The following is a 5704-nucleotide window of genomic DNA, read 5'->3' on the forward strand; positions in this document are numbered from 1 at the left end:
TGTTTGAAGAAAAAGTGACACTGATTTTATAATTTAGTTAGACATAAACGTGGCTGTTGAAAGGAGAATAGGATTTACAAGTGAAACTTTCAAATGATGATTGACATCTATCTGTGAAACTGCTTAATAGTTCTTTCATTGCTCTTGGTTGAGATCTTTTTTTTTATTTTTATTGAAATTATTGGTACATTCTAGGTATACAGTACAGTTACATTCACTGCTGGGATCATGTACCTTTATGTGACAGGTATTGGTTCTCATTTTTCCCCTTGTCCCAACCCTCCCTTCACCCCCTCCTCCCCTCCCTACCTACAAATACTTTGATTTTATTTTTACATTTTTTCATATTTTTCCCTTTTCCACATTCCGCTTCCCCTACCCTTCTCACAGTCCCTACATCTTTAGTCCTTTTCTTCCTGTTTCACATTGCTAATTAACCAGCTAGGATCTTGAGTACTATTTTAGTTTTTCACACCAGAGAAACTATTCGGTACTGCTTAATCTTTAATGGTAGACGACAGTTAGCTTTGAGGATTTATCATTCAAATTAGTAGAGACAAAAAAATTCCAAGGCTATCTTATATTTTCTACCTGTCATGAGATATACAAATGAACACTGTATCTTATCTGAAAAAAGAAATAGTTATTTATGTGAAAGTGTCATTTGAGGTAAAAATATATATGTGACATTTCTTGGTTTTTGTTGTCTTGATAATTTGCTGGACTCTCTCGAGAGGTAAAACATTTCATGGACTTGCAAGACTGATTTATTGGCAGTACAGTAAAGAAAATTCATAAATCTGTTACTCTCAAAGTCTAGTCTTTAAATCACTTGCACCTGAAACTCTACAGATCCAAAGTCTGAGTCCACCCACTACACAAAATAACATGAACACTTGAGAAGTCTGTTTATGCCCAAAGGAATATAGAACAGAGAGTAGAATACAAAAGTTGTAAATATGAGATATCACTAGTACGAGTTCTAGAATCAAGAACTTCAATGGCTAAATGCATCATTCCTATTTCAGCATGAATATGTTCTTGTATATATAAGGCAGATTTTTTTTCTCCTTTATCTCAAGGGAGTCTCTGTAATGCAGTGTATCTTAATAGTAGCTGATTGTATATTTTAGCAAATAATTTATTGATAGTAGTAAAGGCAAATGTGACTCAGCATGAAAAAGAACATTATTGAGGTACATAAAGAAATGGTATATACTCCTCTGAGAGATTTTTACCAGAAGGATGTGTCAAAATCAATTTGTTATTGAAATATTAATTAAAAACAGTTGGATTTTTTAAAATAGTAAAATAATATAAGAAACATACAAAAACAAAACCATACATGTATATATATTCAATTTCCACTATACAAATAAAACTAATAAAATCACTAGAAAAAAATAAACTAGTTATAAACTTTTGATTTAAACATACTTCCATGAGAAAGTGATGGTTTATCTGCACACAGAAAATCAGTATATGTAGAGAAGACTGGAAGCCCAAACTTAATCCAATAACTACCAATAACTACATATTGAATGTTTTACCCCAAAAATAGAGAATATAGGGATTTTAAGAAGACAGGAAATTTCTAAAGGTTTACTCATTTGATAAGGATATTTCATTTTTTTCTGCAAACACACTATGTGAGTTAACTTTCAAGTAAACCACAAAAGGAAAAATATTTCATGAATTTTAAAACATTAATTTATCATATCTCTAATTTGAAATACATGTTCTAAATGTAACTTACAAAACTGAACAATAACAACTTTTTGAAGGTCACATAAGACAATACAAATTTAGATATAAAGACATTTATCTCTTAAATGAAAGCTGAGTAAATGAATTAAAATTTCATTTAACATAGAAAATCAATAAAGAAATAAATATATTTATACTATAATTACAGAAATGAGTAAGAGCTATGTTTCTTAAAGAAAATAAAACCACTTCAGTTCAAACTACTCAAATTCCATTTTAAAATCTCAAGAGCAAACTTTCTGCAGATGTATAACGCATTGTTTCTGTTTATTGATTTTTATATGGAACAAAATGTTTATAAAATTGTGCTGGATTTTATTTATTTGAAATAAATTGGATTTTACTGTACTAAATAGGCTTTTAAGGTAGAAATGTTGCCAAAGCAAACACAAAATGACCTTTTCAGTACTTCACAGTTATATTAATAAGAATTTGGGAAGAGTCTTTGCCTTGATCAAACATGGTGGCACATGGGGCTTGCTCTCCTCTAGGAACCTAAAGAACTCATGGGCATACTCACTTACTTGCAAGACCCTATGAAGCCACAGTTGAGTTGAAGAAGCCAGACGTAAGCCAGTGTGACAAGAAGGTGGTCTTATTGAGGACTATGTTCTTGCAAGTGGCCAGGGTTACAGAAGGAATAGTACTAGTTAGAAGTATGGGGCGGGCAAGGAAAGGATGATATAGGAGATGGAATCAAAGGCAACACATTTAAAATAGCTCTAAAAGTTTTGACGAGAGCAGGAAACGAACTATTTTCTACCATTTATGTAGATTCACAAAAAGAAAATGAAAGGCGGGAAGTTATTTGTGAATCATGAAAGAACATTTAAAAGAAAGTGTAGTGTGTGGAACAAATGAAGAGTGAATCCCAGGAAAAAAAGAAAGAGCGGGGGAGGGGGGCAGACAGGCAAAATAATTTGTAAAGAGAAATAACCTGAAAGAAGCAAAGAAGATTGCCATTAGAGATAATCCAAGTCTGCCAGGGGTCAAATGTGTGAAGAAGATTTGTGTATTTGAAGTTATAGAGAAGAAGGAGGAAAGGTGTTTAGCTGGTTTCACAAAGTGTGTAGGCAAGAAAAGAACTGAGTGTTTCTGGTATTGCAGGATGGTACTGTTATCTTCAGTGTGTCTTGTTACATGACTTGTGTCAGTGTTACAATGGAGTAGTCTTGTTGACTAAAGTAATGCAATTTATGGAGTGATAAATCTTACAACCAACAGGCAAGCTGCTCCAGGGGTCAATGAGCTTGACTGTGGTTTCTGAGAAATCATGGGGTTGGCCCCGGATGGAAGAGAAGATAACCTGATCAATGAATAGTCTGATGTTGACATCTATCCTGGTGACAGGGACATTGACTTGGGGGAAAAAAAAGGTCCCAAATCCTAAAAGTACATTTTGTTGTCATCAGGTACTTCAGAGGTCACTTCTATGATATTAGGTACTATGAAGTACTCCTCCAACCTCAGTGCAAGTTGATGGTGATATCTTCAAGCTTGACTGTTTTGGGGGAGAGACAGTTTTTTTTTTCTTTTTATTGAGTTTATTGGTACCATCTAGGTATACAATACAATTACATTCATCATTGGGATTCTGTACCTTTACATAATAGGTCTTGATTCTCATTTTTCCCCTTGTCCCTGCCCTCCCTTCACCCCCTCCTCCCCTCCCCATTTACAAACACTTTATTTCCATTTTTTCAGTTTCTCATATTTTTCCCTCTCCCTTATTACCTTTCCCCCACCCTTCCCAATTTCCTTACACCTTTGGCCCTTTACTTCCTATTTCACATTAATTATCTCATTAGGATCCTGTGTACTATTATAGCTTTTCACACCAAAGAAACTATTCGGTATTTCAGTTAAAGAAATCTCTGTATGAACATTAAAAATAGGGAATCCTAAAATAAAACTAAAAAGCAAAGTAAAAGAGAAAAGGCAATGATGTAACATCAAAATAATCCTTAATTCTGGAGATGAAAATGGTCCCTGAACATATTTAAATTGCTTCTCGCTCTTATAGTCTTATTCTTGTTTTCATTATTTAGAGAATACTTTATTAGTTTCTGTAATCAAACCCACATAGATATGACCTTGCATATTTAGTATGATGTGTTACCCCTGTACACATGTAAAAAAAAATTAACATTTCTAGACCAATATGGCTGACCATAGACTGAAAGTGAAAAGATAGAAAACAATTCTCCATGTGACAGGAGCCCAGAAAAAAACAGGGGATAGCAATCTTATTTGCAGGCAAAATGAATTTCAAACCAAAACTGAATCTAGTATTATTGATGTAGGACAGTACTGTATCATATCTCTATGAATGTAAAATATCTAGTACCTGCTTTATGATACATGGTAGGGACCGTGCTTTATCAGAGCTACATTTAATGATATTACTCTAGAATGTTCTCTTTCCAGATGATGATTAAGAGGCTAAGAGAGACACTTTTGATTCAGCCTTCTCAGTTGTACCAGAGTCCTGCCTTCCAGCCCTGGGAGATGTGTTTGGTATTGTGTGATCATACAAGGCAAAGCAAAGACAAAAAGGATCTGGATGAGTACATTCAGGTGGAAGCCAAGTGCCCATTTCTGATACTGGAGGAACTCCTGCACCAAGGGTGGACTTGGTTAGTGAAATCATAAATAGAATTTTAAAGCAGCTGGCAGCAACCATAGAGTCTGACTTTAACCTGAACTTTAAGCCCATGAAACTGTCTTTCAAATGGGTGACCTACTCAGATACTAGTGTGTAGGTAATAGCACACTATATAAAGAAAGAAAATGAGACTTTTTATTAATCCAGAAGCTCCTGAGACATTGATGACCTGATACATTAACAAACAAATCTTGCTGTGTTAATTTACTCTGCAGATCAAGTCCTCTATGTAGCCATGTTCTGGGGATCCATGCCTTACTGAATCAGTTGATGTGTGGATGCCCAGTGTCACTGAGACTGTGGGAAGCTTCAATGTGTATCTGAGATAATGAATCAATGCTGGCAAGACATCAAAGGGAAGGCATTGACCCTACACCCTACTACTGCTATACAGATCAGAGAAAATATGGTACAAGTCCTCGTATAGAGGATATGGCTTTGGCTTGGACTTAGTAAGCTTTCTAACTTGGATACTAAATAGAAATATTTTTTTTTTCAGAGCTGCAAGATATAATTGGGTTTTCTGAAATGTGAAGAAAAGAATACAGTTCAAGAAAAGAACAGACTGCCTCTTTATGGAAAGACAAAAGGTCAAAATCTGGTTTCTGTTCCATTAGTGTATAACTGTTTTTGTTTTCTCTTTCTGTTTTTATTTACACTACCATAAAAAGTGCACTTTGCAGGAATATCAAGCAATATTTATGTACTGTAAGAGAAAATATATGCTACAAAGCTCAGGAAAATATATGGCATTTAACAGGAATAGTGGGTAGATTTCAACATTTCATCAATTATAGGTCATATTTATTGTATTTAATATATCATACACATGTAAATAGTTTTCAGTTATGGTCTCAAACACTCCAGTAAATTACTCTTTTTATCCTTTTAAATGTAATTTCAGTTCTTTTGTATATATCTTTTGATTGTATCAGTGAGTTAAAAAAACATCTTGGGAAGAAATTGGCAAATATGGCAATAAAAATCTACTGTTATTAGAGAACTACTCAGCAGTACATACTACCTTTTGAATTAGTTATCCTTTCTGAGTTTGTACAGTTGATAATTATTCTGAGGTATAAAAATTGATACAGGAGACTGTAAAAGTGGAATTTTGTTAACATTTCAAATGAGAATACTCGGTGGAAGCATGTTTAGATGATTCGCAGCATTTCTCTTAGCACTATACTAAGATAAAGAGGGAGACTGAGATTCTCTCTTTCCTGGTGATTCTTAAGTAATTAAGAATAAATAAGTTCCAAAAGCTAGAAT

General features: G+C 33.9%; 1 pseudogene; it reads left to right on the top strand.

Moving 5' to 3' along the window:
- Positions 1 to 1917: 1917 nt before the first annotated feature.
- Positions 1918 to 4959, top strand: LOC104867720 (annotated as a pseudogene).
- The last annotated feature ends 745 nt before the right edge of the window (positions 4960 to 5704 follow it).

The sequence above is a fragment of the Fukomys damarensis genome, unplaced genomic scaffold (genome assembly GCF_012274545.1).
Source record: "Fukomys damarensis isolate Sample0158 unplaced genomic scaffold, DMR_v1.0_HiC HiC_scaffold_6, whole genome shotgun sequence".
Lineage (NCBI taxonomy): Eukaryota > Metazoa > Chordata > Mammalia > Rodentia > Bathyergidae > Fukomys > Fukomys damarensis.